Below are 24,875 nucleotides of genomic sequence, written 5' to 3'. Positions count from 1 at the left end.
TTTGTCCTTACACAATTGTTCATAGTCCACATCTCTGATGGATGTTGTTGAGCAAGCACGCTGATCGTGCAATCCCTGAAAAATTGCGACATCTGTGGCATGCCACAATCTATAGCATTTAATATGTCCTTGAATTGGTCCAATCTGTGCAGTAATCATGCTGTTTAATTAGCATCTTGATATGTCACACCTGCCATCTTGGCAAAAGTGAGGTGGTCATGAACACAGATTTTTAATACATTTGTGAGCATAATCCAAGGAAAATAAGCTTGTGTCTGCATAGAAGACATCTCAGACATTTGGCTTTTGAAGGCAGTATATCAAATTTGGTGTCATCTAGTGGTGATGTTGCCAATTACATTACACTGTTGCCAGTCACTATTTTAGTTCCCTGCACATTTTGCTTCTTTGACCATGGGGGCACCTCAATATGCAAAAGGCAAAGTAAATATGTGCCATTTGAACTACTGTACCAACATGGTGGTGCAACATGGCAGCCTCTGTGAGGGGACGCACTCCTATATTGCTGTGATGGAGTCACTCTAAGCTTATGAACGTACATTGGTTTGTTGTGTCTAACTGTAATTGTGACAGCTTAAAGGCAGATGATAAATTTCATTGTATGTGTTTCATTGTATGTACAATGACATTAGGGGTCCTTCTTGAATACAGTTAGTACTGAGCAGAATGCTATATTCAGTTTCTGCTCATAAACACCCCTAAATCCTACATACTGTAACTTTATTGTGTGAAAAATGGGAACAAATCAAAAGTGTTGCATTTATATGTTGTTGAGTGTATATATAAGTGACACTTGCGAGATGCAAAGCAACAGTGCATTGGATTTAGGTGTACTAGTGCAGTGCCCGTAGGAAGTATGTATTCCTATAGAAAACTGGGAGCTTTGTTGAAGACGTGTGTCGAAGCTGGTACGTGAGAACGTTCCGCCTTGTGATAATAAAGCAAGCAGTGTCTGTCTGTGTGTCTGTGGCTTGCATATCTCTCAGAGTGTATGTGTATTATTTATTTCTTTAATTTATTTCTTCCATCTCTCCCCCCGTGAACGCGTTAGAGATAGGCATCTCTTTAAGGTAGAGAGTGACTCATCTTTGTCAACAATCTTTGTCGAACTTGGCGCGTGAGAACATTCCGCCTTTTGCCAGTAATGATGATGACTTCAAAAAAAGGTTTTGAAAATTAATCCCCAAAATTTTCATAATAAAGCATGCACATCATCGTGCCAAGCGCAAACTATGTCCGAAAGCTGAGGCTGATCTGACAAACAGTCAGAGAGATATGTGAGCCACACACACACACACACACACAGACGCATCTTGTTTTATAGATAGATAGCAAAAATCAAATATAGCATTCATAACATCATAGTGTGTATTTAATTACCTGCCACAATTAATTGATGTGTTTTGATTAGCTTAGAATCAGCCCTTCATAACAGCATTGGAGTGGGTCCCCTTATGGACGATGCCATGTTGCACTGCCATGTTGATACAGTAGCCCAAAAGGGGCATGCTTATTTTGACTTTTGCATTTTACAACGCAACCAGAAAATTGAAGAAACAACTAGAGTACTGGTTACTAGCACAAGCGGATGAGTTTGAGAACCCTGTTTTTTGTAAAATGGAGGATGATACATATTGCTTATCACAACACAATGAAAGCAGCATGAATCCCCATCATCAAATAAGCAAAAATGTGAAGGGTAACAATGTTGTGACCAGCAAAGGAATAACACAGTCTGCACCCTCACCACTAGATGACACTAAATCCTACACACTGTAGCTTTAAAAGTAATGCCTGCAAATGTAACTTCTGCAAACATGAACATTCACATGAATTGCCCACAGAGCATTTTAATAAGAGATATTTTTAGTTTCCATTAAACGTTAATGGGCTGCTGTGAAGTGCTGTCCAGGTGGTAGCCTCACAGAAAGACTATCCAACAGCGTGCACGCTCACATATGTACAGCATGCATGCATACAGGTAGTGAGGTGGAGAAAAACACTAATTCGATCTACAGAAGAATCTTCGTCAAATACATTTGTCAAAGAGAGATATCCCAGAGGCATGGGAGAGAGAGATGGATGACTGGAGAGGTGTTATTGATGTGCACTGGACCGTTCGCTCCACCTCTCAGACATCTGACAAAGCTGTAGCCGATCAGTCAAAACACACATGAAACCTCTGTTGCATAAGCTGGAGTAGCAAGAGACAAATATTTGATTAAACTGTCTGATTTCTTTGTTTTTCTGACAAGGCCGCCACTGTTTCGTAACAGGAAGTGCAGGAACTGTATACTGACACCAAAGTTCTGAAACCTTACCCCACAACATCTCACACAATCAGCAGCTTGTTGCAACGGAATATGCAGAGACACATGAGCAGAATTGTACTGCTTTCTGCTGTTTTGTGTTCACGTGGCGCAATATGAGCATTCGCTCACACCGAATATCCGCTTTCAGCTGTGGTGGGAAGCATGTTGTTGGGAGGAACTTAAGTGAGCAGACAGACGTCAGTGCACAGTATTGATTGCTGTATTTCTCTCTCTGTCTGTGTTCCTGTGTTGGGATAATGTGATTGTTGTGCAGGCACGACTCGGGCTGGCTGTCTGCCTGGGCCAACTGACAGTCGGAATCATCTTCAGGCCCGCTGATGGGTCTGGGATCTAATAGAAGACAGCGCTGGGTTTCAGGAAAAGGCTGTTTATGCACAGTGGACAAATGGGAACTGCAGCGTAATTACACGGGGTGAGGGATGTGCGATACAATGCGGCAAGTAATCAACAGAGGCAGGCAGGCAGGCTGTCGGGGTGGGAGGCAGCTGTGACTCAAGGCAGATCTTACTCACAGAGTGTCCGTCTTCTCTTCGTTACAAGGACGTGCGTCTGAGAAAGCAGACGGCGCGGCGACAGAAGGGACGTGATGCCCACTTGAACTCAGGCATACACACACAGGCACTTATACAAATGCAATAACAGAGCTGAAGAGGAGCATAGCCTTTTCACTGCACTTTCAGTTCCATCCCTATATATGTCTGTGTTTTTTTACAGTGCTCGTGCGCATGTGCATGCATGATTGTGTGTCTAACAGTGCAGCACCAGCACAATCTGCTAGCCGCCTGCATGGCGACAGAGGGCCGTAAATCTGACACCTGAGAGCCCAGACGAGGGCCAAGGAGTCTGGGATGCTCTCTGTGAGCTCCTCGGGGGAAGAGCCGGGCTCTTTAGACTGCAGATCCATCACGCCGACGCATCACTTAAACAGGAAATTGATAAAGCAATTATTTCAACCCCTTTTTTAGAGATTCACAGCTTAGGTTCATTTAAAACTCAGCTGATGATTTTGTGTGTGTGTGTGTGTGTGTGTGTGTGTGTGTGTGTGTGTGTGTGTGTGTGTGTGTGTGTGTGTGTGTGTGTGTGTGTGTGTGTGTGTGTGTGTGTGTGTGTGTGTGTGTGTGCGCGCGCGCACACTTCTTTTCATAACAATTCAGGACATTTTACCAGGACACTCTGAAAAATGAGGACATTTTCCAGGTCCTCATTTTTCCAGCCACTCTAAAGCATTCTAGACCTTTCAACATGCTCACAGACCAAAAATCTCTGAGGTCCTAAAATATCAATTTTTTGGACAATAAGTGTGTAAGTGCATTTATTGCTTTTGCTTATCTTCAATTTCACTACCTAGTGGCCACTTTCGGAACTTAACACACTTTTCACACACTTTCAATATGATGTGATTGTACTCATGAGTCACATAAACCTGACTGTGTCCTCATATGTAGCATAAAAATCAGGTTTGACCAAAATATAGCCTTAGCCAAAACCTCAACAGATGGACATATTCCTGTAAGCATGGGTCAGAATCAGTTTGATTCCCAGGCCTCTAGGACCTTGGGAAAGACATGTTCCCATTTTTCACATTTCTGTCATATGTCCTGATATGTCATGAAAACGTGTGTGTGTGTGTTTGTATGTGTGTGAAAAGTTGTTTGGCAGAAGGGTTAGCATCTGTGTCCACTAGGAGGCAAATTAGCACCACATTATTTGTGGCTGACAACAGAAAATGGTGTTGGCACTCCAGTGTGTCCAACAAAAGTATTTTTAACTATGAATCTTGTGGCAACATCGTACAAATGTGGATAAACACAGACAAGCTGCTCGAGTTTCCCTTCAAAACTTTACACCCTTGTTTTGGATGTTATTTTGGCTTGTGTCCAGAAATGGTTGATATATCACCAAGAACCACATTGAATTCAGGAACTATATATTTTTTTTAATGTTCCAACTCAGTAACATATATTTTAAATATTGGTAACACAATCATTGTTTTCCTTTCCTGTTGTTACGCCACCAAATCTTCTGCACATTCCCCAAAAATTCTAAATGCTAAAAATTCTAAAATTCTAAAAATTCTAAATAATATAAATATAAATAGTTTCCACAAAAAAAAAAAATCAAGAATGTTTATCAGTTTAACATTGCCACAGTTAACTTTTCAGTTAGTTGGTGGGGGGAGTGTTAATCTGTCAGTCAGCAGAGTGCGCCAAAGTGTTCATGTATTGTTTCATATTAGGAAAGGAACAACAGCTGTGTTAACAGAGACACATAACACACAACTTAAAATCTTGCTTATGTCCAACAACAGCATGCTTCTGTCTCGTGTAAATTTTACTTGTTTGGTTTTCTCACCCTGGCTGGTTTCCTCTTTGAACTCCCTTCTTTCCCTCAATCTTTGCACTGTGTTTAGAATCAAAGGAAGGTGTAAGCTTCATTTGCTACTAACCCAGTCAACCTTTGAGACTTTTATATTAATTTCTGCCATAGTGGGACTGATATCAGGTAATAAATAACTAGACACTCTACAGAGAGGAGGTTCAACATCTAGTCGGACAGTGTTTGGAAAATAATCTGGTTTTGAACACTACTAAAACAAAGGACATCATTATGGACTTCAGGAGAACCAGGAAACTGACACTTAACAAACCCCCAATACCCCAATAAATGGTGGAAAGTGTCAGTGACATCATGACATCTCCTGGGGCTCTACATCACAATGGACCTGACATGAACACATCACGCCCGATGAAAAAAGCTCAGCAGAAGCTTTTCTTTTAGAGAAAGTTTTACTATATGTTATTGCCTCACAGTGTGGTTCACGAACTGCACTGCAGAGATTTGGACAGACTTGGCCCGAATAGCTAAGTCTGCACAAAAGATTGCGGGAATCAAGCACCCAAACCTGGACACAGTTTATGCAAGCCATCTGCGTAAGAAGACTAGCACCATTATCAAGGACTCAACCCACCTGGGGTCACAAAAGCCTTGTTTCCACCAAGCGGTCCTGGTCGGTATGGCACAGCATGGTATGGAACCCTATTTTGTGCATTTCGACATTCAGATTTAGGGATGGGTACCAAAATAACGACTCGTACCGCACCCTTTGCTTGGGTTACCAAAATAATGAAACGGTAACAAACGGGAGAAAACCTAACCTAACCCACTGCTGTCTACTGATTGACTCATAGCAACATAGGAACGCGTCATCACCCTGCAGCAGCTTCTGCACTATACAGACTCCTGTCGAAAATATATGCAGCATTTTAAATATCTACACAACAAAGCATGTCAGCAAAAAGCAGCCAAGCTTGGTCACCAAAGAGGTGCAGACTTTCCTGGTAATCATGGCGGAGGATTAACGATATAACATCACGCTGCCCATCTCGATAACTTGCATGTCAACATCTACCATGCTCCACTTACCAAACAAACGGTACTGCTGGCAGTGAAAACGCAAGCCAAGCCACGCTTAACCGTTCCAAAGCGTATCATACCGCGGTGTACCAACCCAGATCAGTGGAAACAAGGCTAAAGTGTTTGTCCCCCTTACATTGGGCAAAAGACTACAAACAGTGATGACAGTAAAGAGACCAGCCTGTGTTACGCTTGCAATGTGCTCCTTCCCAAAGCTTCTGCAAACGCACTGATCACTTACATTCAGGACTGTCAGCACAACTAGTAAATTTGGTGCCGTACTTACTGTGCAACACCTGTTTACATTGCACTTTTTTTAATTGATTGATTGATAGCTTTATTTCAGACTCATGGTCCAGTTAAAAAAAAATGATAAAGATAAAAAAATGATGATGAATTAATGATTTTACTTAATTGTATTTTTATTTTATTATTGCTGCCGGCCTCTCTGAGATACCAAACAAAGTTTTGTTGCATAACTACACTGACAATAAAGTCTTATCTTATCAAGTAGGATCAGTGTGCTGAATTATTAACAGGAAAAAAAGCTTTATTTGGAGCAGTGGGGACAATCCTCTGACAATCTGAGGGACTTTTCCTTTGATGATGTATCCTCTTTACAATTCCAAACTACCTTCAACCTTCCCTATTAGTTTCACTGACATGGCCAGATACTTTAGATGCATTAGCAGCTTCTTGACGATTATGTTGTCTATCTCTTGCTTTTTAATTTGTTTGCTTTATGCAGTTTTGTCGTATCCCAGCTGAAAGCCAGCACTACTGTTGTACTTCCAAGTACTGTGGACTTTGTTCTTGCCAAAACCGGATGAGCAAATGATTTAAATCCTCCATTTGTTCAGAGTTGACTGATCTGGCACCCAAACCTCAGGACTCACCCAGTACCCCCCCCCCCCCCACACACACACACCATCCCTAGTTGCCCCTCGGGGCTTTGGCACACCCTTTTCAATTGATATTTCAGTCCAACAATGCTTTGGTTGTGCATGTTTCGTTTCTGTGTCAGATATTTGTGTTGTCGATGACTGAGTCTGTCTGTCAAACGAAAGCCACACAAAAGGCAACTTCCTACTGCTGTCATAAGCCTCGAGGGTTTTCTGTTCCACAGCTGCCAAGTACTTCTCAGCTCTCGGGCAAGAAACAAGAACAATGGCACGTTAAGTTTTCTCTGTTCATTCATCTGGATTGTTTTTAAGAGGTCGTGTTGGGGCCAGGTGAAGATGAACTCTGAGTCCCTGATTGATCATTGTGACATTCTGTCCTGTTTTATTTCTATTCAGTGAGTCAGTTAATATCAAATTAACCTTGTATATGCCAACTTCGTATCAGCAAAAAAAGAGGAAAAAGTGGAGACAAATTTTTAAAAAGAACTTAAAGAACAATGAAAACAATATTTTAATATTTTAATATTTTTAAATACAGTTTGTTATATTAAATTGCGATATGAGCAGTACTAGTGAATAAAAATAGCCTTTATCAACGTCATAAAAAGTAATTGAAAAAATAAAAGATACAGCAAAGCAGACCTGAGTTTATAACTTCAAATTCTTTTTCAAAAAAGTCAGGATGTCAATAATAAGAACATTATAATTAGAACTTTGTTATAATAATGTAAAAGTCTGCAAATGCTACTTTTTCTGAGCTCCAGCCCTCAGCTGAAGTTGACACAACACACACTTACAGATCGAGCTCAGCGAGAGCAGCGCGCATTTTGTCCTCATCTTCCTGATATTTCTCAAGGCCGGTTCAAACTGCACACGGCGATCGCTGAACGAAGGAAAAAAGTCCCAAAGTCACAAATCGTTGAGAAAAAGTGGACGAATGAGCCGGCACCTCTCCCATCACCAAAAAGCCTGTGAGTCCAGAGCGCATAAAAGAATGAAACAAAAACAAAACTAACAGAAGAAAAACGAAGTGAACGGCGACCTTGACGCTTTAAACAAAATCAAAACAAAACATTCATCATGATGCGGCTTGACAACGGGTATCAGACTGAGCACCAGCCTGTGATCAGGTCTGCAGCCAACATGCGCTCTCCACAGCACCTGCAAGTGCGAGTTCTGGTTGTCTTGACACAGATCTGTCTTCACAACAACAACGTGTGTGCACACACATGTTCGCCACAAACAGCATGCGAACGTGCGCACAGCCGTCTGTGGTGCACAGCCGTTTGTGTGTGTGCACGCACAGCCTCTCCAGCCACAGATGGCATGCGAATGTGTGTAAATAGTTAAAGTGGTTGATAAAACATTCTTGCCACTATTGTTTCTGTATGACAACGTCCCACACATGGACGAGTCACGTTTAGCTCATCGGATCTTTAGTTATTGATTCATTCAGATATCGTCAATGTTCGAGCAAGACGTCAGACTTGGGAGGTTGGACAAATTTGGACAACAATCAAACGGAACGCTGACGGTACGAGAGCTACCCAAACAATGAGGAACCGTCAAGACAGAAAGCAAAACGGAATACGGACGAATTGAAGTTGTTGTCAGGATTCATTCACATTTTCAACAGTTTGAAAATTCTGACGAAGCGCCAGCTACAGGAACGAAGCTGGACGATGGTTAAACAGTGTCTCCGAAAGTCAACGTTTTGTTTTGGCTTTGGTGTCCTTCGTTAGTGGCGTGTGACCGTGGCTTTAGTAAGCATTGCTCTGCTTGACCACAGCATGTGTCTGGCTATACAAACTGTCTCTAAATGGAGTGCGAGCAGCACGAGGCGCCGCAGGCTGTCTGCATTTATGACACTCCATTCATGTGAATGCACCGCTTTTTTCTCTCCTCACAATTTAATTTCCCTGTCAGCTGCAGTCACTATGGCACTATCTGTACATGTCACTATTATGTAAACTTTGTAATAAATCCACAGATCATATGGGGTGCAGTCCGTACGGTTGACAGATAAACTATGAACCATTAGACCACTATTATCTTTATTTTTATATTCAGTTAGCTTTGCATTCAGCCACTTTTAGATTCAGTTCGCTTTTCAATTTACATTATGTTAAGTTTATACTGTTAGTTTTAGATTATTTTATTTTAATATTCAGTTCACTTTGAATTTACTTAATTTATTTTGGTTTACTTAATATTTAGTATTTATGTTGAATAATCTTCTTGTTCAGTTACTTTTAAATTCAATTAGCTTTTATCAAATAAGCTTTATAGTAGCGTTGTATATTGTTACTTTTATATTCATTTTGGTTTCATGTCTTCTCCCCCCTGTGTCTGTCCTTCACAACACAGACATAACAAATTGGAATTTGAAGGACTCAAACGGGGATAAAATCACAGCTAAACCAGAAGGTGAACAGAAAGAAAACTGTTGATACCCCAGCTCCAGCTTGCAAACACCAGACTGGTGCACACAGAGTGTGAAAAAGTCCAGGCGACCTTGTCACCAATTCAAACAAACAAACCCTTACCCTGATAGCTTTCTGTGCAGTTGCTTTTCTGTTAGCTTCATCCCATTGAATGGGCAATATGGTGGTGCAGTGGTTAGCACTTGTGCCTCGGTGCAAGAAGGTCATGGGTTTGGTTCCACCCAGAGTCACTGAATAAGACAGCATTGTTATCAAAGGATGTACAACATGCTTGATGGTCATGTACGTTAAGTAGAATATTGATAGTTCCAGCAAGTGCTTAGAGGGCAAACCATGTGCTGTTAACAAACAATCTTTATCTTTGAACATGTTTGCTAGCAGTTGTTTAGAATTTCCAGAAACTACTGGGAGGCTTCACAAACTTTCACTGAAGTTTTTTTTTTCCTTGCCAAAAAGCCCTTGCAGGATGTTTAGGAGCACTTCATCCTCACATAGTCATTTTAAAAAAAAAAGTGCTGAGTGTGGGTTTTGTCTTCATGACAGCAATACACAACTTACAATGTGTATCGTGATAAAATACAACACTCACCAGCAACAATTAGAGTCCGTCCAATCTGCTCCCATGGATAAGCTTTTCTGTCTCTTGTGATTGTTTTTGTTTGATTCTGTGACATGTCATACGTGGATGTGACAGCCAAAACAAGCTTGTCCTCTGTTTTGTTGTTGTCAGGGTTGGCAGCTTACCCTATCTGATTGGTTGCCTGAAAAGGAGCTGCATTGACATACCATACACTTTTCTGAAAAGTTTACAGGTTTTTTTTATTTTTTTATGTGAAGTGGCTGCACAGAAAAGGTGGATGCTCCACAAAAGAAGACAGTGGTTGCAGTGCAGATGCTCATTCTCATTTGAAAAACCTGAGGAAAAAAGATATGAACAGTGAAAAAAACTTTGTGTGAATGCAGGCCCTCATTCAACAAGTGGCCCCAATCACTATTACCCTGCATATGTTCTGTTAGCCAACACTACAGAACAACTCCAAAAGCTTGGTGGTTGCTTTATATATTATGTATAGCTTAAAATGGTTACTTAAGTAAAAGTTTTTAAAATAGTTTATTGAAGGAACATTCTTCAAAAGCCCTACGATAGACTGGCGCTCCATCCAGGGCCTCTCGCCCAGTGACACCTGTGATTAACTCCAGGCCCCCAATGTGACCCTTAATTGGATTAAGTGGAGATATAAAATGAATGAATGTTTCGAAAAAGAACAAATGGATGTTGAGGTTGAGGACATGACACAGGAAAACAAATTGTCACACTGCTATGCAAGAATGTTTGTTAATGTTAACACTACAGTGTGTATGATTTAGTGACATCTAGCAGTTAGGTTGCAGATTGCATTATGCTGTCAGCATTCATGATTTTATTTCCCTTCATGCTTTTCATTTTTGCCGACAGTTCAGTTTATTTTCACAATTCAGTTTATTTATATAGCGTCGATCACAACATGAGGGGCCTAATCCAATATACAGTGCATCTGGAAAGTATTCACAGCACTTCACTTTTTCCACATTTTGTTATTTGTTATTCCAAAAGGGAGTACATTAATTTTTTTCCCTCAACATACTACTCACAACACCCCATAATGACAACATGAAAAAGTTATTATTATTATTGTAAATTTCTTAAAAATAAAAACTATGAAATCATGTGTACACAAGTATTCACACCCTTTGCTCAGTGCTTTGTTGATGCGTCTTTGGCAGCAATTACAGCCTCAAGTCTTCTTGAATATGATGCCACAAGCTTGGTGCATCTATCTTTGGGTATTTTTGCCCATTACTCTTTGCAGCACTACTCAAGCTCGGTGAGGTTGAATAGGGAGCCTCGGTGCACAGCCAATTTCAGATCTCTCCATAGATATTCAATCTGATTCCGGTCTGGGCTCTTGCTGAGTCTCTCAAGGACATTCACAGAGTTGTCCTGAAGCCACTCCTTTGATATGCTTTGATGATGTGCTTAGGGTCATTGTCCCACTGAAAGATGAACCATCGCCCCAGTCTGAGGTCAAGAGCGCTTTGGAGCAGGTTTTCATCCAGGATGTCTCTGTACATTGCTGCATTCATCTTTCCCTCAATTCTGACTAGTTTCCCAGTTGCTGCTGCTGAAAAACATCCTCACAGCATGATGCTGCTACCACCATGCTTTCACTGTAGGGATGGTGCCTGGTTTCCTCCAAACATGACACCTGGTATTCACACCAGAGCGTTCAGGTCTTTGTCTCATCAGACCAGAGAATTTTGTTTTTCATGGTCTGAGAGTCCTTCAGTTGCCTTTTGGCAAACTCCATGCCGGGTGCCATGTGCCTTTTACTAAGGAGTGGCTTCTGTCTGGCCACTCTACCATAACAGGCCTGATTGGTGGATTGCTGCAGAGATGGTTGTCCTTCTGGAAAGTTATCCTCTCTCCTGACAGGAATGCTGGAGCTCTGACAGGGTGGCCATCAGGTTTTTGGTCACCTTTTTAACTAGGGACGGGTATTGATAAGATTTATCAATATCGATGCCATTATCGATTCTGCTTATCGATCCGATTCCTTATCGATTCCCTTATCGATACCTCATGAATTTTGTACTAAAAGTAGGCTTTACAGTTTTCTATGTATTTCATTGAGTCTTAAAGTAAATAAATATGAAATTAGTCACTGTATCCTTGATCTCTGGACATAAATAAAAATAAACAAAACGGTGTTTCGCTTTGAAGTTATTAATTCCGACTGGACACTATCGTTTTAATTTGACTCGGCAGAGAGCCGCGCAACGTTTGGAGCTGTGGTGAACAGAACGGAGGACGATTCTCGTTTCTTTTCTCGCAACAAGACAGGAGTCCCAGTTAGTAACTTTAATCCGCACAAAGTGACTCACGTTTGACATATTCAGGGACGAAAGTGGTGAAAAACAAAAAAAGCTGAAACCCAAATTCCCCCCAACACCACCTGCATGAAAATGTTTGAATGCTAGAAGCTCTGAAATGCAATGTGGGACTATTCCAGACAATAAACTGCAGTGAGTACAGCATCCATTTAGTGAGGGGAAAAAACAAACAACAACTTTCCTTATTTAAATTCATTCCAGTAGTATTCTGCTCTTACTTGGCAGACAGTTCTGGAGGAAATCACTGAAGAAATTAACACATTGAAAATATGGTTTGACCGAAACAAACTGTCATTAAACTTAAATAAGACAGGGATGAAATGGGGTGTAAGAGTCACTAGGTGTTCACAGGAAATTATTTATTTCTGTATGTATGTATGTATGTATGTATTTATTTATTATTTATGTATGTTCATTGTTAGTTGCTTTTATATTTCTGTTGTGTTTCTATTCAGGTTCTTTTTGTTTTTTCTCTAAAATTGTATATAATAAGTATATATTGTATATAATAATCATTAGATTATTAATATATAAACAAAAATAAATTTAAAAAAAATTACAATTTGAAAACAAATGCACCGAACGTGATGACGGCTGCAACTGCTTAATGCTAACTTTTAACATTTAAAATGCCATAGACATGCTAACGCGTTAGCATCGCTCCCATTTTTAAGTTATAAAATACATCTATCAACTGTTTCAGAAGACCATAACAGGTCGTTTAAACATAGAAAATGTAACTAATACTCACAGATGTATGCTCTTTAAGGTTTTAGCGGGGGAAAATTAAGCCAAAGAAAGAAAGAATAAACGAGCAATAGATCAAGCACTGCTTCAATCTGCGAACCACTGCTTCGATTGGTTCAAGGTTCAAAGCAAAGTCGCGCTGCAGAAAAGTTGATTAGGACCCGTTGCAGGGTCTGTAATCAATGTAGAGAAATGATCATTTTCCTGACAAACACCCCCAAAACAACGGCCACTCTGAAGGACCGATAACAGAATCGTTAAGCAAAAGCTTATTGATGTCGGTGGATGGAATCATTTCTTAACGATACCCGAAAGGAACCAGTTCTCGATACCCATCCCTGTTTTTAACTAAGGTTCTTCTCCCCCAATTGGCAGACGAGCGGCCAGCTCTAGGAAGAGTCCTGGTGGATCTGAACTTCTTCCATTTACAGATGATGGAGGCCACTGTGCTCATTGGGACCTTCAAAGCAGCAGATATGTTTTCTGTACCCTTCCCCAGATTTGTGCCTGGAGATAATCCTGGCTCAGAGGTCTACAGACAATTCCTTTGACCTCATGCTTGGTTTGTGCTCTGACATGCACTATCAACTGTGGGACTTTATATGTAGACAGGTGTGTGCTTTTCCAAATCATGTCCAATCAACTGATTGCACCCCAGGTGGACTCCAGTTAAGCTGTAGAAACATCTCAAGAGTGATCAGTGGAAATAGGAGGCACCTGAGCTCAATTTTGAGCTTCATAGCAAAAGCTGTGAATACTTATGCACATGTGATTTCTTAGTTTGTTTGTTTTGTTTTTATTATTAGTTTGCAAAAATCACATTGCCATTATGGGGTATTGTGTGTAGAATGTTGAGGAAAAAATTAATTTAATCCATTTGGAATAAGGCTGTAACATAAAGTGTGGAAAAAGTGAAGCGCTGTGAATACATTCTGTATATATTGTAGCATATGAAAGGGCTCATTCTAAGCTCATGAAAACACATCAGTCTGCTGTTGAAGGTAATTATACACTACTGAACATGTGGTTATGAATGCTATATTCCATTTTCTTTAATAAACACCGTTACATACTTCACAACCGCAGCTTTACGGCTTAGTAAGTTAGTAAAGGTGCCCTTACACCTTGCACGACTTTGATACATGCACTTGCACGCACGTCGTCATGACAATCCCACCCGCTGTGTTCCCAGCTGGACGCCATGCTTTGTTCCTCCGGCTGCCACGTGCTCTGCACTGGACACTGTGTATATAAAATAATTGTTTCGTAGCGGATTAATATTTTCTCTGCAAGTTGGCTGCTGAAAACGAGTCTAATCGCTTCCTGAATCACAGAGGACCGCTCTAGCCGGAGCCATTCGCCTTCACGCATGCGTGTGCTGAATGAGCTGGAGAAAGCATTTGGAGCCATCTAAAAAAGTTAATTATTTGTCACGTTTACATTGTCATGGCTTGGTAAAACAGTTGCATGTTCTTTCCTTCTTGTGTGCAGCTGTAAAAGTCTGTTTATGATCGATTTAACATCTTGTTATAATCGGTCAGACGAGCCGCGCCGTGATGAGGTCCACTGACGCAATCACTCGCTCTATTCACTTCTTCTTTACTCAACTTGACGAGCTGCACATAGTGTTGGCGAGCAGATCACGCCACGTTCACGACATTTATGCGTAAAAGAGTTTTTGAACATTTCAAAATTCTCTTTGCGCAGTTGCACGCGCCGGCGTCCCTCTCACGTTCAGTCTACACCTGTTAATGACGAGTTTACTCTCCTGCACGACACAGGGCGTACTTGTGCGTGAATCAGAGTCGTGTAAGTGTCAGGGTACCTTTAGATAAGATAGTAAGTTCACACGTATTTTCCACTGTTTGTTTGAATGCACATCAAATACTTTAATTGTACTGTTGCAAATTCTTTGAGGGGCCAACTCAAGCATGCGTCTTGCCTTGATATGATTCCTAATTTGGATTTACAAAGAGGCCTGTGATGTAGGCAGTGGAATGTTGACAGGTTAGGTTATCCGCTCGGTGGTAGCCCTCTCTCTGATAGCACTGATGACTTACCACTTGCCTGCTTTTGAATAGATTAAATGTACTTCTCAGTTTTGCCGTCTCCCTCTCCGTTCCCTTGTGCTCTCTCGTGTATTGGCTTGCAGCCAGGCCGCAGTCAGTCTAGCATGTTGAACTCCGCCCAGTTTTCTGCAACTTTGCACTCTTGGTTTGCAGCTTGTGTGTTCTGTTATTGGCCCTCCCTGAAAACCCGTAGGTGCAGTGTTGCATTGTGTGCACTGTCGCAGTGTGTGATGACAGTGTAGAGTAACAGGGCAGTGGAGCACTAAAGAGACTACGCTGATCACATCAATAACAGCGCCTCACGTCCGAGGTGAGAAGCACAGGAATATCTCTACTTTTCTATCCCCCTGTTTGTCTGCGTGGACTCACTTTATCTGTTCCTCCTCCTGCCTCCTCCTCCTCCTCTGCTGTCTCTTTTACTCTCTCTGTCTATTTCTCTACCTCTCTCCCATTCTTTCCTCCCCTCCCGCTGTCTCGAGAGTGTGTTGGAGCCGGTAGCAGGTACAGCAGGAGCCCATTAGTGCTGATCCCTGCCCTGATTGGATAAGCTGGAGAAACCAGGAGACTGCCTCTGAATAATTGATAGGCATTGTGCAGACACTGGACAGGGGAAAAAAGACAGAACAGAGAGCAAAGCAAGTGAGTGAGGAAAAGAAAGAAAGAAGAGGGGAGAGGAAGTTAGAACGGAAGAGTGGGCAGAGTAACAGATGTGCACAGAGAGTGATAAGGTGCAGGCAGGAGGCTTGGAAGCAGCAAAAGCTTTGAGAGTTGCCGCCGGCCTCAGCAGGAACAGGAGCATTTGTGACACTTGAGTCTTTTCTCTGCGCTATGAAGAGAATGAGATGAGATGTGCACCGACTTTGCTTGGTTCTGGGTAAGTGTGTGTCTTTGCTCAGAATGATTTAGTGTAATGCAAGCGAGTGCATGTGTGCACTGTAAAGGGGCAGGATCGAGGGGTTAACAGAGGCCAACTGAGCCTTTGATGTAGGTCTGTTGAGTTTTAGAAGATGCACATTCTACTGCATTAATGTGTCCCTTAGAATCCTATATTCTTAGCCATGCTGAATGCAGAATTGTCAGTTGCAGCAGTGACACTGTTGCTGTACATAATGAGGAGTTCTATTATATCATCTCTGCAAGTGGCACTGCAGTCCAAAGCTAGATCAAGACAGATCAGTTGACCGCCGGTTGACCTACATGCTGTTCTGTCATAACATCACTCTGATGGTTTTTTTTGGACATGGTCACATTCTTTTACTCTTACCGTTGTGAATGCTGAATGTCCTCACGTTGACTTGAGGACATCAGGACATCTTTTGTTGTTCATTGGGGATATTTCTTAACGTTGTTAGTCAGGGGGTTACATTTGTGATTTTGGTGCTTGGTAATGTGTGAATGCATATCTAAAATAGGACATGCATGCTCTGTTAAAGTCCAAAAGTTACTTCATATGGCCCTTATTCTGAAAGTAGAAATGCACATGCAATAAAGGCCCAAGCATGTTGGTGTCTCGTGTGTCAGGAATCAGATGACCCACTTTTTTGCCTTCTTTTTAAATTTTTTTGCTGTCTGTTGTGTCATCACTGATGTTCACTCAATGAAAGCAGTTTTCCTGATTTGAGCCTCTTGATTTGACACATGTCACTGCAATGGAACCCAAGAACTCTTCAGAGAGACCTGGTACTGAAAGCTGATTAGCTTATTCAGGTGTGATCAGCTAATCCAGAGCCAACAGGCACCTGACTGAGCCAATCAGCTATAGCTAGAACAGGTAGAGAGAGAAAATGTGCAGGTTAGTGGTCCATGAGCACCAAGTTTGGGAAGTACTCCCTTAGGTCGCTGTTTTGTTTATAGTCCAAGTCTCATAATCGTACAGTGAGACTGGTTGCACCAACCATGAAGACTTGGGCTTTCTTGCTAAGATACTAGCATCCAGCAATCTCATAACTCTAAGCTCTTCCCAAACCTCCCCCAAGTGATTTTTTTCAACAAGTATGACACTTTTCATAGCATGCAGATACACATCGAATAGATTAGACCAGGAAGTTGTTGAAACCCTATGACATAGGTGTCAAACAGATTCCAGAAAGGGCCAAGAGGATGCAAGTTTTTTTTGTAACCACCAACTCCACCAGGTGATTTCATTGATGAACTCATCCCATCTGCTCAAAGTGATGCTAATTAGTGAAACCACTGGGGTGGAGTTGGTGGTTACAAAGAAAACCTGCCCCCTCTTGGCCCTTTCTGGAATCAATTTGACACCTATGCCCTATGTTTTAGATTTGGTCTAGGACAATCTCAAACTCAAACACTTTGACTCCTTGTCTTCTTCTCAAATACTGCAAATGGGGCATCTGTTGATTCCACAAAGTTAAGGTTAGTGAGCCTTTCCTCAATAATAAAAGGCACCAAAGTTGCTGGATGTCACGACCTTGCCTTGCCCAACACTCAGTCTGTGCAAGTGTGAAGAGAGTAGGAGCCAGGACACATTCTTGACGAATGCCAGATTTCATTGAGAAGACATTAGATACTCTGCCTAGGCTCTGCACTGCAGCCTGCAGCCTGATGGATAGATCAGTTGGTCAGTAATATTAACCAGTATGAAAACTTTTACTTTACCAAATAAACAGTGCAGAAAAGTACTTTGGCTGTTGGAAATTGTGTCATTACGTAGTCCAGTGGAATTGTTTACAATGCTGTCATGCATGGCTGGGACCCTCATCCCTCCTTGGTCACATAGCTACAAGAGACAGAGGCCAACCAACCAACCAGCTGCTATTTATTTTTATCAGAGTGGGTAGTTTACAACAATCAGAAAAAGGGGGTCGTTATGCCGCCAGCTGGGTGGGGCCAAAATAGAAACTAAGTCTATTTTATGCAAATGCTGAAAGGTTGCAGTTGCTTGACTGGTCAATTGAGGCTGGCTCCAAAAGCAAGCAGGTATCCATTCAAGTTCATGTTAAAATGTCCAACTTTACAGCACAACTAAGTGTGGTCTCAATAGATAGTTTTGTCCTCCATGACAACTGTATGGGGTGAATTGTTTTCTAACTTCTAAGTTTAAGATGTTTTAAGCCATAACATTATGCATAATTAGAGGTCACTGTGAGTGACAGTGGCTGAGCCCAGCCCAACTTTCATAGCGTCATAGGACTCTCATGTGTCTCTTACAGGACACTTGATGCAGCAGCTATCTGTTGTGGAGGGCTGTATCTGTTGCTTTGAACATTTATGACAAATACTAAGAATAATATGGCTTATTGTGTAGTGAAACATTGTAACGTATCATCTAATCCCTGATGAAAACTCGCACTGAGTGAAATTCATGTCTTTTGATAATGTTGGATGCTAATGACATTAGCACTTTTAGCAGCTATCAGTAGCTTCATCCGGTAGGTACCGTTAATATACAATTACTGAGAACATAAGTGGCTGATAACTTTTAATGCCCACACCAAAGCAAACCGTTACATGAGAATCACCGCGCAGTCCCCAAAAAATATTATTTATTGAACACCTGACAAGGTTAGCCTGTTAGCTGATTTTGACTTGAAGACAGGTGTGTGTTCAGGCTTCTTTCCTCACACACTGAGTCACCCACACGTCAACATGGTGATGCTCATATCGACCCTTCCGTATCTCTATAGAAAACCTATGATGCTTATGGGTGATGTCACAGGCTTTGTCCAAAATACATATATACAGTCTGTGGTAATACCCCTTCAATTGTTGCAATCCAGGCGATCACCCCATCCCTTCCCGAGAAAGCCGAGTCCTTTCTTCCACTTTATTGGGATGTACCCATTTCCCAAGTGGATGTAAAGACTGCTTGCAGTCTCCACCCACCTGAAGAAATTTAGGCACGACATACCACAGATTCCTATAGCTTTGCCCACCCTCAACTGTTTCACATCTTTGCGATATCACGGGAATTCGATGTTTCGCAGGAAACATAAAAATGTACATCCTCCAGTGCACCAAGGTGTAGCTGCAGGATTTTGTGTCAGACTGAACTGGGTGTAAACTAATAAACCTCCTGCAGCTTCACCTCACAGCCACACGCAGCCGTTTCCCGTCCTTTCTCTCTTTCTGTTCTGCTCTAAGGTTTTGTTGTATCTCCTTGCTCTACAGAGTTCACTGACCTCCACTGACTTCACTCTGAGTGCTTTCCATAAAGCTGTTTGGTGACTCATTCGTGACATTTAACCATGAATGGTATTAGTGCAACTTGCTTTTTTTTTTTTTTAAGTTTTTTGTTTTCCTGTGAATCACTGCCATCCTTCCTCTGACTGTAAGCAAGTGGCCAAGTAAAGTAGTTTTAGCTGTCAGACAGAAATACCCAGAACGGTAAATTCATGTAAGGTAACTTTCAGATGGATATTTTCCTGCAGGATATGTTAGAATACAACCCCTGGCAAAAATTATGGAATCACCGGCCTCGGAGGATGTTCATTCAGTTGTTTAATTTTGTAGAAAAAAAGCAGATCACAGACATGACACAAAACTAAAGTCATTTCAGATGGCAACTTTCTGGCTTTAAGAAACACTATAAGAATCAGGAAAACAAATTGTGGCAGTCAGTAACGGTTACTTTTTTAGACCAAGCAGAGGGAAAAAAATATGGACTCACTCAATTCTGAGGAAAAAATTATGGAATCACCCTGTAAATTTTCATCCCCAAAACTAACACCTGCATCAAATCATCTGCTCATTAGTCTGCATCTAAAAGGAGTGATCACACCTTGGAGAGCTGTTGCACCAAGTGGACTGACATGAATCATGGCTCCAACACGAGAGATGTCAATTGAAACAAAGGAGAGGATTATCAAACTCTTAAAAGAGGGTAAATCATTACGCAGTGTTGCAAAAGATGTTGGTTGTTCACAGTCAGCTGTGTCTAAACTCTGGACCAAATACAAACAACATGGGAAGGTTGTTAAAGGCAAACATACTGGTAGACAAAGGAAGACATCAAAGCATCAACAGAAAACTTAAAGCAATATGTCAAAAATCGAAAATGCACACAACAAATGAGGAACGAATGGGAGGAAACTTGTTGGGAAGGTGTAGTGACACGGACCCACAACAGGGGCATTAATGACGGACAATGGATGAGCCAAAAAGTAACAATTTAATGTTGTGAATTGCACAACAGAATACAGACAATAACAATAGAGGAGTACAGTCAATCATATACAAGGTGACGTGTGCTGATAAAGAGCTATACAATGGAGCCCACCACTGAGATCCTGCTCAGCATGGGGCTGTTTCCATCTGCTAAGTTGTTTCATCAGCTTGAGAAAGCAAAGCTTCTTATCTGTAGAGTTATAGCACACGTCTGTGTAGTCTTTCAAGGATTTTTCCCCTTCTCATGGTTACCTACAATACTATATCATATCAAAATCGTAATATTGTAATCAGATTGTTCCTCTTTGAATTCAATCCCGCTGAAACGACTGAATGAAATATTGTAAACCAAACCCTAATTGTAAAACTGACATAAATGACATCAAACTGTGGAAGTAGCCCACAAACTAGCCAATTATGGCCACACCATTTCTTATCTGTCTATTTATTTAGTTATTATTATTATTATTACTACTATATTATTGTTAAAGACCCACAAGATTATCCCGCATTATACAGTAAACTTGCAATAGATTGAAGTAGTCCTATTTTTTGGCTGCAAAAACCTAATTTTTATTGAATAAGACTGCGAACAGTGAGGTTTTCACCATTGTTTTGTTTGTCTGTTTGATAACTGACAAGATCTCACAAAGTAATGGGTAGCTGCTAATGATATTGATTATAAAGACTGTTCTTTGGTCAGGGAAAGCTTAAATACATTTTTGTTTTGTCACGTACAGAAGGCCAATGATGTCACAAAGGTGTGTAAATATTCTTCTGACAGATTGTTTGGTCTTAGGGTGCCCTGACACTTGCATGAATTTGATCCGCGCACTTGCACGCACTCTGCCACGCAGGAGAGTAAACTTGTAAACTATGCACAGCTTCATGCAAGTGCGCAAAGAAAATGTTGAAATGTTCAAAATCTCTGTCACGCATTAATTATGTGAACTTCACATGAACATTACACAAACAGTTAAAAAGCAGTGTGAGTACAAGTCATTGCATCAGCACAGTGCAGCTCATCTGAACGACTCATAAGAAGGAATGAACATGCAACTGTTTTACCAAGCCATTACAATAAATATAACAAATAATTACTTTTTAGACAATCGCAAATTCTCCACTTCATGAAGCGCACGAGAGAGTGAAAAAAAACTGCATCTGTAGAAAATTCCTCTGTGATTCCAGAAGCGATTAGAGGTGTTTTAGTCTGCTCCAAAATAATTATTTTAATAAAACAGCATCCAGCAGTAGAAAGCACAGATTCCAATGGAGCACAGCGGGACACATTGGCACAACAATTTGCATGACATTGCAGGAGTTAAATGCATGCAAGTGTCAAGGCACTTTAAGTGATAAGGTGCCCTGACACTTGCACGATTTTGATCCGTGCACTTGCACGCACATCGTCATGATGATCCCACCCCTGTGTTCCCAGCTGGATGCCGTGATTTGGTCCAATGGCTGCCATGCGCTGTGCGGTGGACGCTGCATATATGAAATAATTATTTCTTAGCGGATTAATCATTTTCTCTTAGAGTTGGCTGTTGAAAACGTCTCTCATCGCTTCTGGAGTTATAGCAGACTGTTCCAGCTGAAGCTTTTCTCTGAACGCTGAACGAAGTGGAAAAAGCATTTGGAGCCATCTAAAAAGGTCATTTTTGTCATGTTTATACTGTAATAGCTTGGTAAAACAGTTGCATGTTCATTCCTTCTTGTGAGCAGCTGTAAAAGTATGTTTATTACAGATTTAACATCTCGTTATAATCGATCAGACGAGCTGTGCTCTGATGCATTGCGCTGATGCAATCACTCGCACTCACATGCAGTGTTTTTGACTTGTTTGCGCAATGTTTACTTGAAGTTCATGTCATTAATGCGTGATGGAGATTTTGAACATTTCAAAATTTTCTTTGCGCATGTGCATGAAGCCATGCACAGTTTACACTGGTTTACAATGAGTTTGAGAAAAGTTTACTTCCGTGCACGACAGAGTGCATGCAGCTACGCAGATCAAAGTCTTGCAAGTGTCAGGGGGCCTTAAGGGTTACTGCTCAATAAGTGTGAGAGATCGGTTGGTGGGTTTTCACACTATAACAGATTGAGTAAACTGATTAGTAATGTATTAAAATCATTTTCCAGTGGCAAATATCACTTAATCCATTGGCCGTCGGTGGATTTGGGGCTCTGATGGACAGATAACATCAGATTCCCACTGACAACACAAAGAGCCACATTCAGCAGAAGAGTTTCCCATTTTCAAGACATATATGCACTGGAGGGAGCTGGATTTGAGCGGGATTTGCCGAGAACTGAAAACAAATGAGGCTAGAATCTGGCTCGCTCAGGGATTATGACATCATACTTCCTCACTACGTTTGTGTGCTGACAGCGTCTTCTCTACTGTGGCACCATTCAGTGCATCTGCAGCAGCGAGGGCAGCAAATGACCTTTTTTCTCTGTGGCACCTTCTCGCTAAGAGTATCCACTGGGTGCACTATGTTCTCCAGATAAAAATGCACACAGCTGCCCTGTCTTTGTCTTCACTCTGACAGCTAAATGAACAGCCGTGCTGTATGTTACTGCATCAGGAACTGTCCTGTCTTTCCTCATGCTAAATTCACACCCTGCACTGGAGCTTTGGCCAATCAGAAGCCCAGTTTGAAGCATTAGTCAGCCACAGGATATGAACGCGTGAGTATCATAGAAGTAACAAACAAGTAGAGGACAAAACTGTAAACAAACCTGTAACCGCCAAGAAAGGCCTCCGTCTGATATTCGCACAAAGTTTTGAGCACTCACAAAACTTTCCGACGGCCTTGGCAGACATCAAATGACAAGGAAGGCATTTAACCAATGAGAAAGATTTGTACAGTATAAAATCGGGCACGAACAGATATCACAATTTTGCCTATGTTACTCATATGTTTCCTCAATTCATCATTGTGTGCCAGACACTTTTGGTTTGATCTTGTGAAGCATCTCAGGGCGACTTATGTTGTGATTTGGGGCTTTGTAAATACATTAAATCTAATTGAAATATATAATGTCTGGCAGAAACATTCACATTACAGCATTTTTTGGGGGGGTGCAAATGTCCTGGTCTGAAACTTTCATTGCCAAAATGTCCTTCACTCATCCTCATGTATACTTCACTGAATCAAGAGACATGGGTTGTTTTTGTGTCTGCTGTAGTTTTTAGTGCGGTGTAACTGCCACGAGTGCTGTGGTTTTTTCATCTGCTGCTGACATCGTTCACTAGGAACTGCAGACTGACTTACCACCAAAAAAAAAAAAAAAAGCAGAAACAAACCTCCACAACGGACTCAGTCCCACTGTTTTCATATTGACACTCATTCAGGCCTGTCTGCACAGACTTGCAGCGAGATTAATGTAAAACAGGCTTGAGAGTTAAAACGCTGTAAAATCTGTTGTATCTATGCTGCCGTCTGGCTGCCTGCCTTCTTCAGACAGCAGGCAGAAAATTTAACATTTGACAAAAACATGATTCTAACGGCTGTCAGAACCATTGGACGCATCATAATATCTTCAACCAATGAACCGCCTCCTTGTGCCAACTGAACAGCTGCAGTTATTTCATAAATAATAAGGATTTACTTTAAACAAGATTTGTACTGTATTTTAGCTCTCAATTAAAACGGCTATAAAACCCATTTAAAGACACGATCTACACGTTTTTTCTCATTTTGCGTGTGAAGGAGGCAGCTTTACGATGGCTGGGAGCTTTGAAAGGCTCCACCGCTGGCCCTGTTAACAGTAATGTGTGTTTTGAGGTCACGGTGAGCAGACAAGTTGTCATCTGTTAGCAGATAAAAGCACAGAGGTCGCTCTTTTGATAGTGATTTACTCCACGTTTCCTCAGTATTGCTTCTTCTCACTCAGCATCACATTTAACATCTGTATTAGAGCCCGAGAGGCTTTTGGTTCATGTCCAGAAAACGTTCCCACTCGTTTGAAGTCATTAACACAAAAGGTTGATGAGAAATTTACAGCTAGAGATCTGCTTATTCTCAGATTTGAAGGGGAAAAGACTTGTGACATTTCAGCTTTTGAGAAGATTTACAGGCATGACAATTCTCTGCAAATCCGCATGTGTCCACAACTGTACGGGTCTGGTGCATTGCTGCAATTATGGGATTGATAGCATTTTAGGTGGCTGGATAAGGCGCATTCTATGGTTATTGTAGTTAGATTTTAGGCAACCATCTGACACGACAACCGTCGGAGCACGCCCATGTCACCCTAGACAACAGCTGTACAGTTAGGTCGAATTAACCAGAATCTAACATACTTCGCCATAATGACAGCAGGACATCAGTGTCCCACTATCTCGGAAAAAGGACAATTTGATGGAGTGTCACTTCTGGGGATATCCCACTCCTAAAATAGCGTGGACGTCCACCAGCTAATGTCAGTTACCATAACCATGAGTGTTTACACATGAATGCACACGTTTTAGCGATCATCGTGAAAACGGTCAATGGGGAGGGAATGCATCTTTACAGGTGTACCAATAGGGACACAAAGAAACAAATGGGCAAGAAGTTTGACATAATTCCAAAGGGTTTTGGCGAGGGGAATACAACAGGAGAGACTCAAGTCACGTGACGATGGACGGCGTGTTTGTAGAGATCACGTTATCAAGGGTGTGCTTTCTGTCATGAATGTTGCCCTTTCATATAACTAATCTCATTTGTAGTGAATAATGTGCGACATTCTTTAATATGTCCGCTTTCAGCATGCAGATGTAGCCAAATGCATACTCAAAAATAAATCAGTAAAAATCATTAAGCCTCCAAGCTTTTGTCATTTTTAAAATCACCATTAGGTTGAATAAATATAAATCTGGACCCAATCAGTGTA

General features: G+C 41.3%; 1 protein-coding gene across 4 annotated transcripts in view; it reads left to right on the top strand.

The window, feature by feature from the left end:
* Positions 1–24,875, top strand: part of LOC117523829 (zinc finger MIZ domain-containing protein 1-like) — a 259,273-nt gene that overhangs the window by 168,457 nt on the left and 65,941 nt on the right. The gene's annotated exons all lie outside the window — the stretch shown is intronic.

The sequence above is a fragment of the Thalassophryne amazonica genome, chromosome 13, assembly GCF_902500255.1.
Source record: "Thalassophryne amazonica chromosome 13, fThaAma1.1, whole genome shotgun sequence".
NCBI lineage: Eukaryota > Metazoa > Chordata > Actinopteri > Batrachoidiformes > Batrachoididae > Thalassophryne > Thalassophryne amazonica.
Note: the sequence above shows the minus strand (reverse complement) of the source record. Positions and strands in the feature narration are given on the sequence as shown.